At 36.6% G+C, this 10,310-nt stretch overlaps 1 pseudogene; it reads left to right on the forward strand.

Moving 5' to 3' along the window:
* The first annotated feature begins 2,440 nt into the window (after window positions 1-2,440).
* On the forward strand, window positions 2,441-3,191 carry LOC149165374 (calmodulin-like protein 2; annotated as a pseudogene).
* Window positions 3,192-10,310: the final 7,119 nt, after the last annotated feature.

The raw sequence follows: 10,310 nt of genomic DNA on the forward strand, positions 1-10,310 counted from the left end.
ACCATAAAGTAATGCGATATCGCCAACATCCGTCGAATCTCAGGGTTTGGATCAACGATCAGGAATGATCGTGATATTCTGTGGGACTCGATCTTAAGTTATACGATAGTGTTATTTCATTGCAAGTACGATGGCAGTGTTATCTTCCATGTTGTTCTCACTTCAAGCATGGATCTGGTATATTTCGGGCGAACTTCCTACACGAGGGTTATCCCCGCTGGCGGACCCGAAATCCTTCTATGGTGGTCTATATTTTCTCATTGGGTCCATTTCCTGAATTATAGAGGGTGCTTGTTTCCGTTCCTAGATGTAGCCATGTCCGTCAGATCGCTGAAGGAGGATGGTACGGTTTTGGCAATTGTTAATAATCTGAAGGACTAGTTGTTTTGTTGGTGGGCCCTTGGCTCGGTTTGGAGCTTAGGCTCAGTACCCAAAACTTTGGGCGGCTAGTTAACTCTTGGGCCCACATCTTTTTTGGGTTTATTGTAATTTATGTAATCTGTTTTTACCGATTTTTTTGAATAGAAGGACCGACTCTTGCTTAAGCAAAAAAAATATATTTATCAGGAGTAATTGGAATTATAACATCAAGAAAATGATTATTGGAGGATGGGAAACTTATTACGAGCTTGAAAATAGTATTAAGTCGGCTGATCTTTGGGTTGGCGTAAAAAAAAGTTCATGTTTGATACTCTCGTCACCCCTGTTATATTATATGATCGTGAGGTTTGTGGTTGCCCTATATCTAGAGAATCATAGAGGAAGGTCGAGCTAATCCAAAAGAAATTTATAAACTACAACCTCAAGATTAAATGAAATACTCCCCATCTTATCCTCTTGATTGAAGCTAGTATTTCCCCCATTGAAAACATGGCTATGTTTGGGTATCTGATGTATAAGAAGAAGCTTTACAAGAAGGTTAATATTCAAAATATTATAACTTCCAAATTTAAGGATAAGTTGTGGGATGATGAGGAATTAAAGGGAGAAAGTAAGCTAAGGTATTATAAGCAAGTGATTAAACCCATTTTTGCTAACCAAAATTATCTTTCTGCCTTGCCCAATACTAAGAAGAAAATGAATATTGTGAAGATAAAAACTAATTCTGATGAACTTCGAAGTGAAACTTGGCATTGGTCCATACCAAAACACCTTGAGATGAAATAATTTGTTACCTTTGCATTCTCAACAACTTCGAAGTGAAACTTGGCATTGGTCCATACCCAAAACACCTTGAGATGAAAGAATTTGTCACCTTTGCATTCTCATCAACTTCGAAGTGAAACTTGGCATTGGTCCATACCCAAAACACCTTGAGATGAAAGAATTTGTCACATTTCCCATACTAAAATTGTTGAAGATGAAAAACATTTTCTCTTAGATTCCCCAACTTTCACTCAAGTCCATTCCCATTTCCAAAATATTTGCCACACTACCAACCTTCTTGACTTCTTAAATTAACAAAATTATAGTGATCAAGAAAAACTTCTTTCCCTTCATTTATATATATATATATATATATATATAAGTCTCAATTAATCTTTTACTCACTTAAAGTTCAATAAACCCCATTAGTTTTAATCGACATAATCATCATCATCTTAATATATGTAAAAATTAATTAAATTATATTTGATAATATTTATTGGATAGCAAAAAACCAAATGACCAACATCATCCCAAAAACATACCCATCATATGATTTTATTAACACTCATCTATGATTTTTTCTTATTAAATCCTTCTGAAATAAAATAAATTTAAAATTACATTGAAAATTCAGTAAAACATATATTTATTTATTATAAAAAAATAAAACATATATATTTATTTATTTATTATAAACTAACAAAAGCTAAAGCTAAAAAAACCTTTAAAACATATATTTATTTATTTATTTATTATAAAAAATAAAACATATATTTATTTATTTATTATAAAATAACAAAAGCGAAAGTTAAAACACCCTTTCAATTATAATTGGACAACATATATTTATTTATTTTTATGAAAACAACTCTGAGGCTGCATTCCAAGTCCCACGAAACTGGAAGGTGTCTTCTTTGTAGAAACCAATTCCAAGTCAGAGTGGTGCATAACCCGCCAGAGCACCTTCCAAAACCCTTCCTACATCCCAACTATTTTTCAAAACGCTATATGCGTGTACCAAACGACATTTCTCTGAACGTATCCACACATTCATTGGTCGTTTTTGCTGAGTTTCATAGTAGCTTACCGCAGGCTTCTCAATAGGAATTGCAGACATTGTTTCTTCTCACTTTCATAGCAACCCAACACTCAATCAAATGCCTTCTAAATACGAATCACAGGCCTTCATTGCTACCATTCTGTAACGCCCAAGATTCACCGACCCTTTTTTCTTCTCTGCTCTTTCCATTGCTGGAATTATTGAATTCAGCCATCTCATTCATATATCAAGATGGTGTCTGATCTTATCATCAGAAACCCTGCACTTTCAAATGTTTCTGCCATGCCTATGTATGGAGCATTATTGTATCCATGGCCTTGGGTTGGGTTCAGAAGTTTTATACCTTCTACAAGTTTTATGTTTATGTTTGGTTTCTGAGATGATGAAAACTAAGTTTTCTGAACTTTGCAATCCAAAAGACCCACATATTATAACAGCTCTTGGAAAATGCTAGCTACCTGGAGGTATGATTGATGAAGCGACCAGTGATTTTGTAAATAAAAGATACACGGCCTTCTTTCAAACATGGGACCTCTCTAGAATTTTCAATGTCTTGGACAGCGATGGCGATGGCAGGGTTACTGCAGAGAACGTACAAGGGTTACTAGAAAAGCTTGGAATTCAAAATATATGTGATGATAATATGAAAATAATGATGGGTTCTCTGGAGCATATGAACTTTGATGATTTCTGCGGATTTTTTCTCAATATGTGTGGGGAAGCTCACGAGCATGCAGAGACAGAGGAGAAAGTGTTGTCAGAGGTGTTGATGAAAGCGTTCCGCATTTTTGATAAGAATGGGGATGGGTTCATCAATCCAATTGAACTTCAACAGGTTCTTCTGAGCTTAGGACTAGAAAAAGGAAAAGATTTGGAGAGTTGTGAAATGATGATCACAAGATTTGACAGAAATTCAGATGGTAGAATTGATTTTGAGGAATTTGAGAACATGATGACCATGCTGGACAAATCTTTGTAAATGTGTTAATAAAAATTATTTGGATTTCTTTTAGTAAAATTCTATTCCCAAAATTTCTTGATCATATGAGAATAATGGAAATGACATTGCCGTCTAATTCTCCCTGGTTTGTATTCGCTTTTAATGCATTAAACCCAAGATTAAGAATTCTGGAAGAGGCCAAATGTGGTATATACATACTTCCTGTCTATATAACACGAGAGCGGTTTAGCCCTCTTACAGACCAGAGCAACATAGTCCTTTCCACAACGGCTAAAATGAACCATATAAGAACGATAATGATTAATGGCTATAACAGTACCCTATGTTACCAAAAATGCGACGATGGTTAGCGTTCTTTCGAAAAACCGCTTTAGAAATGAGACGGCCCTGGAAACGTCGTATAGGCCGGTTCTTGTTTTAAGTGGCCAGAAACTCGTTTCGGCAGAAATGTTCATCTGTTTTCACCTCCATTTCTCCTCCATTTAATGATATCCTTTCCCCACTCAGGTTAACTCCCGTTCCAACAGTTGTCAACTCATTCCAACAGTGGTTAACTTTTCAAACTGCATACAAATTAGTTTCTTTTTGCAGTTGTGCATGTAAATTAGTGGTAAGGCATGTAAATTAGTGATAAGGCAAGGTTTGAGGAGGAATTAAGTTGCAGACTAAAGCAGATTTATCAATATCATTCAGCGGAATTTTCCAATGCACAGATCAGATCGGAGCATCAATTAGTTCCACACCCCCAGCGAATTAGATTCAGTGCCATCAGTTAGCTCCACACCCCCACAATTAGATTCAGCGCCATCGTTTCTCAGGTACATCCTTTGAAATTGCTTTAGTTTTGTGCTTAAATTTGTGTGGACACTCATAACTTTAAACCCCTTTTCTTTGAGTGTGTAGAACCTGGGAAAGGCTAGGCTAACTAAATGAGACTTTACGTTTTTTTTATTAATCACTTTTAAGTTTAATTAAAGATGAGATGGGTGAAATTTATAGAATCATAATGGGTTACATTGTGTATTAGAGTGAAAGATATTGATTGTCAAAGTAGCTTTTAAGTACATTAAGAGTTGTGATTACCATGGTTCCCTTTCCATTTTTTCTTTAGAATTATTCTTTTTATTACGGAAATGAGATTCCTATACCAGTAAGACTTATGCATGAGTTAGGATATGAATTTGGGAACTTGGATGCAACATGGATTTTGCAGAGGCCAAAGATGCTCATAAAAAAGTTATTTGAACCAATCTCCATGAATTGCTTGGATATATTCCTTTTGTTCTTAATCTCAAGGATAAAACTTTTGAGAAAATTAACAATATTGGAGAGAATCAAACTATACATTTAAATATTTATATTTCAAATTCTTATTTTCGTTTTTCTCTCTCTTCATTTCTTATATGTGAAACCTTGAAACTCTGTTTCTCGTACTGTTTTCATTTCTCGTTTCTCGTTTCTGGTAACATATACAGTACCAAGACTTAAAAGCATACCTATACCTCTGATTGAACTAGTGAAGAATGAGTCCTTCAATCATTGGGCTGAGAACAACAGGTGGTTTGTCGTCTTGCAAATTTACATAGTCAGTGGAGGTTTGGATGGCTTTAGGCTTAAGGACCTCGAGAATAGATCTCTTGAAAGACTCATTTTTCACTAGTTCAATCAGAGGTATAGGTATGCTTAGCTTCTGAATTTCTGATTCAAAACTGAAAGGAGAAGGAGACTTGTCAAGGCCTCTTACCTCGTGAGATGGAGCTTTGAGGATGATGGGATCAACTGCCGATCGTTTCTTCTTTTTAGCTTGTTGTATTGCAGGAACAATAGCTCTCTGAATAGGATTTTCCTTGGCATTATTTATCTTTGACCTCAAATTATATCTGTGTTGATCAGCAGTTTGCAGAACAGCTCCTCCATCCCACTCTTGGCTGATCTAGCCATTGAATAATGCCTTTTCATATGCAGTTGAGGTCAAAAAGGAGGCACTGCCTTTGTCTTCCAGACAATGGATCTCATCATCTTCTTCAAACTGCTCTTCTTCCATGACTACATTCTGGAAAGGGATCTTTACCCTTTGGTCTTCATTGACATCTTTTCTTCTTTGCGGAATCTGCAACTAGTCATTAGCTCTTCTATATGGATTTGGATTTCTATGAGAAAAGGTATTAGGAACTCTTCCTTTCCCAGGGTGTTTCTTAACCTTTAACTTGGAGATTTCAGAGGCTAATGACTCTATCATCTTGGTCATTTTATCTATATTGGGATCTGAAGATGATGAAGATTCGCCCCTCTGTCTCCTTCTATCAACATTCCCCTTGAGCTTCTCTACAGCCATGATGTTTGATTCTACTTCCAAGACTGCATCCTGCATATCAACCAACGTAGCACATCATTTCTCCCTCAGCAGTAGACAGAAGTCAAAATCAAAGGACTGGCATAGGTGAGTTTAGTAGAGGTAGTGGTGGGTTTTACTTCAGTTGGTATCTTGTTGTACATGTGGTTAAACCTCTTATTAAAATTGGACAACAACTCACCATTTTCCCTCTTTAAGTTCCCAAATTCGGTGTGGTAGTAGAGTAGATCCTTCTTATCCCCCCAATGCTTTAGGAATGCATCATCTAAAGCCTCAATATCTGCTATAGACCTTGGGGTTAGTTCTCTGAACCATTTTCTAGCCTCTCCATCTAGACTTTCAACAAAGACTCTCATCCATACATCATCTTCACTAATGTCCAGGTTATCAGCATAGCTATAGAATGATTCAAGATGTTCCTGAGCTGTAACACCTTCAGTTCTAGTGAACTTAGGCCTATACTTCTGGTATTCTCCAGTAAGCATGGCATTCAAAGGAGTGGGCAATACCAGAGGTCCATACCTAGCAGTTATGATTCTTTCCATTTTGGTAGGTGTTTCCATAGCTGTGGTGGTTATAAGGGTACTAGAAGTCTGAATAACAGAGGGTTGAGGAGTGACTAATAAGACTAAAGGAGTATGATGGATAGGAGGAGAGGCTTCCTTTGGGCTTACAACGAAAGGAGAACCTAAGGAATAAGAAGCTCTATGAATCTCAGAGATTTTTTCTTCATTGCTAGTATTAGATGCTATACTCTCAACATGTATTTGTTCTATTACAGGATTTGCTTGAAGAGATATAGAATATTGTTTAGAACTACCTAAACCTGATGCTCCTTTCTACAATGCCTTTCTTTCTTTGATGATTTTTTCAGGGTCAAGTACTGGGTCAGCTTGTGGCTTCTGAGGATTTCTCCGAGTATGCCTCACAAACTGAGCCAGAACTATGAAGTGGAGTCACCAAGAGGTTCACCCTCCATTAGAGTCGCTAGATAGATGATTACAATCGAAAAAGTGTCCAGAATTTGTCTATCATCAAAGTTGGATATGTGTCGTCCCCCAGGGAAACTGAGCTTTAGTCTCCTCTCCCCAACAATGGTGCCAATTATGTTAACACTCTAGGAAGCTCTCCTAGGTTGTAGCTCAGAGATGCCTGGAAACATATAAATCTTCAATATCGTTCTCTGAACTATTGGAATGGATTGGGGTTTGGATCAAGTCAGATGACTGTTTCAACTCTATTTTCACTCAAAACATGCATGAACACCCTCATCTTGACAAGGCTTTCAACCACTAATGCTCAATAGTTTATAGATTCAATGAATAGATGGAGAATCCTAACTGTACCAGTAGATACATACATAAACACATATGAATGGCTAGCTACAGAAAGTAAATGAAGCTTACAAATCTAATTTATCAACGCAGAGATAAGATGACAGTTATCTGGCATTTGACAGAGAAGAAAACATGAATAACCCATTCAAGTGCAAGCTTAGAACAGAGGGAAAGATGGTGATTGAACATATAACAGCAAAAGAAGCTTGTATTACTAGAATGAAGATGAGACACTGAGAGGAGCAGAGTCTCCACAGTCTCCGAAAGTTGAACCCTTGATACTTATTACTTTCAGCCATTTATAGGCTTTTTACAATGCTCTCGAGCTCTCTGCGGCTCGAGGTGTCTTAATCTATCCCGTCTGGCTTCTAACTGCTTGATGCCATCATTCGACAGACATGAGCCAGAGGTCTCTTTTTCTAACAACACAGTAACCAAATTCTGGTAATTTTTTTGCGCTATCAGGTAGCTCGCTCGTGCCAGCGATGCTCCATGATCACTTTTGTTGGTTCGGCTGCATCGTGATGTGGTATTTTCCCCTTTCAACCATCTTTCTCCCGGCCTCTGTCTACTCGAATCCCTCTTCGAGCATTAAATAATCATTGCATAATGCCATAAGGGGAGGTGGTCACCTATTCTGCCACAGATGAGTGCATCAGGACTTTGAAATCTCTGAAACGGTCGCTTTCTATTAAAACAAAGAAATGCATTCAAATTATGAAAATCTACCACAAGCACCATTCATCCGGACTTCAAAAGTCCTTAAATCTAGTCTATTCTCCTATCGGGTCCATCCTGAATCGCTGTCACAAGTCGCTTTGGCCTTGTTCCTAGGCTTCCCTTTTTATTTTGGAAATACATTTAAAACATTGGAAATAACATAAAAATGGCTTCCTCCGGACTTGAAACAATATACATTTTCATTCCCAAAACTCTTCGGGTCCGGGTTTTATCGCATTGGTGTTTTCCCTTTGTATTTCGTTAAATAATGAAATATATGAAAATATATAATAAATGTTATTTGGCAGATCTGAAATCCTTTACAATAGTGTTTATATTCCCATCGGGTCCAGTTAATCGCATCGCACATATATATATATATATATATATATATATATATATATATATATATATATGTATGTATGTATGTATGTATGTATGTATGTATGTATGTATGTATGTATGTATGTATATCCCGCTCCTCTGTGAAGCTCTAATGCGATATCGTGATGCGATTAATCGCAATCGCATATCGCGATAACCCCGGGCCGTTTGGTGAGCACTCTGTTGTGTTGGCCGATTGCAATTTTTCTGATCAGATCTGGACCGTTGATCGGCCAAATCTTACGGGTGTTGTGCATTCATTGTTCAAGCCTCCACTGCTCTGTTTTTCACTGTTTTCTCTATGTTTTCGTTTCCCGATAGTGTTTTTCTGCCTTTTGGAGGGTTTTTCTTAGGTGACAGTTTTGAATGTTTAGAAGATTTTGAAGACTTAGATGGTTTTCTAGGATCCGTTTGGATCAGCACCTCGGGGCTAACAGGACCATCGGAGCTAAAACAGGGAACATTTCCGTTAAAATAGCAGCACTGCACCTCAGGGCTAACATGCCCTACAATGTAATATATTCAATCAAATGTATGTTTTTTTGCAGATGGTGGTTATTTCTCTGTTAAAGATATAAGTTTTATGAATTATTCGGGAATTATTAATGGCTATGTTAGTGTTTGAGAAAAATACTAGGGTTTGAGATATCGACTATTGTTCTGTAACAAAAACAGGGTTTAAGAAGTTTATGAATAATTAATGGCACTATATATATGTTTAAGAGTATGTAGTTTAATGGGTATAAGAGGGATTATTTGTCTTTACTTATGTTTGGTAGTATCTACTCCAACTTTGTATGTGTAATCAACCATGAATAAAAGTCACAACTTTGTATGTGAAATAAACAATGAACTTCAACTGTGTGTAACAAGCCAATCAATTTTCCTACACTTCCAAGAGATGGAAGACAAACCAATTATCCATTATTGTTCAAACATTGTAGCTTGTGTTGCTTGCATTTAGTTTTGAAATGATACTTGCATATGATTGCACTATGTGCTCTATATGTGAATCTTTGTATATGTAATTAGCAATGAAAATATATCTTTGGATTTGTTTGTTGGAATATTTATCCATGAAGGTATGTACTCACTAGTTTTATTGAACAACAGAAAACAAGCAAATCCAACCTAAGGCCAAGCACAATATATCGTAATATTCCACAATTGCACAAAGTATGTTGTGAGCTATTACATTATATTATATGTTCAAATGTATGTGAACTATTATATTAATCATGCAACAGATTTCATCCTTACAAAATCCACATTGCAATGTGGTTACAAAAAAGGCATGCCACCCTATGCTTGATGGCCTCCATTTTTGCATTGCCCAAACTTGTTGAGTTGCCAACCGGAGCCAAGTATTATGGCCTACCCAAGAATGGTTGATCAGGATGTGCCTGAATGTTGTTATATTCTTGAGTCCAATTTGCTCCTTATGGCCATGGAGAAACTGAGTAGCCTAAGTGTACACTTGTGCTACTAACCCCAGCACTGAGTGGAGGTGTCTTATAATCACACACAATATTTAAACATACATTGGTAGGGTATAATAGGTGGGAAAACCCCTGGCTGATAGCAAGGGAATTGGATGTTGATCAAGTCCTGGTATGATGGTGTATGGTCTGCAATGTGGTCCAGAGTGTTGGCATCATCCTATTTTCCTCAAACTAAGTTAGACCATAGTCTTTCATGTCTGTCAACCCCCCTCCTTTTCACAATGCTTGTTCAATTGTTCTTCCCTCCCTCTCTTGCCTTGCCAAAAAAAAATTATGTTCATTTTCTTCCATTTCTTTCTATCTTTCCAGCCTTTCCTTTGCCTAAGCTATTGAAAATAGCAACAAGAAATGATAAAAATAGAATCTAAAATATTCCAATTTTAATTTGTCCTTGAATTAAAATTGTGAATTAAATTCAAATTTAATCTCACCAGCTGCTTGGAAATAATTAATTAATTCATTATGGATTAATTAGTGAAATTCAAGTTAGAAGTCTTTCTCAAGTCATGCATCAGTTATCCCTTAAATTAAGGAGATTATCCCTTAATTAAGGAGATAAGTTTGAGTTATATTTGAGTTGTAATTATTTAGCTCAGTTTATTGAGTTAAGTCCAGTTAAATTAGTTCCAAACTATTTAAGGAACTAATTGTGAGTTCAGTCAGTTAATGCATGTATGCATCCAACTAGTGTACTCCAGATAACTGAAGATTCTCTCATCAGTAGCTCATGCATGTCTATTATGAGAAAGACCCAGTTGAGATTAAAGACAGGGACAGTGTACTATCAGTTGCATGTTTTCTCCTATAAAGGAAACTCATGCATGCAGAAGGAACAAGGTTCCTT

The sequence above is a fragment of the Pinus tabuliformis genome, chromosome 5_1, assembly GCF_031772625.1.
Source record: "Pinus tabuliformis cultivar Carrire ecotype Pingquan chromosome 5_1, CPIR1, whole genome shotgun sequence".
Lineage (NCBI taxonomy): Eukaryota > Viridiplantae > Streptophyta > Pinopsida > Pinales > Pinaceae > Pinus > Pinus tabuliformis.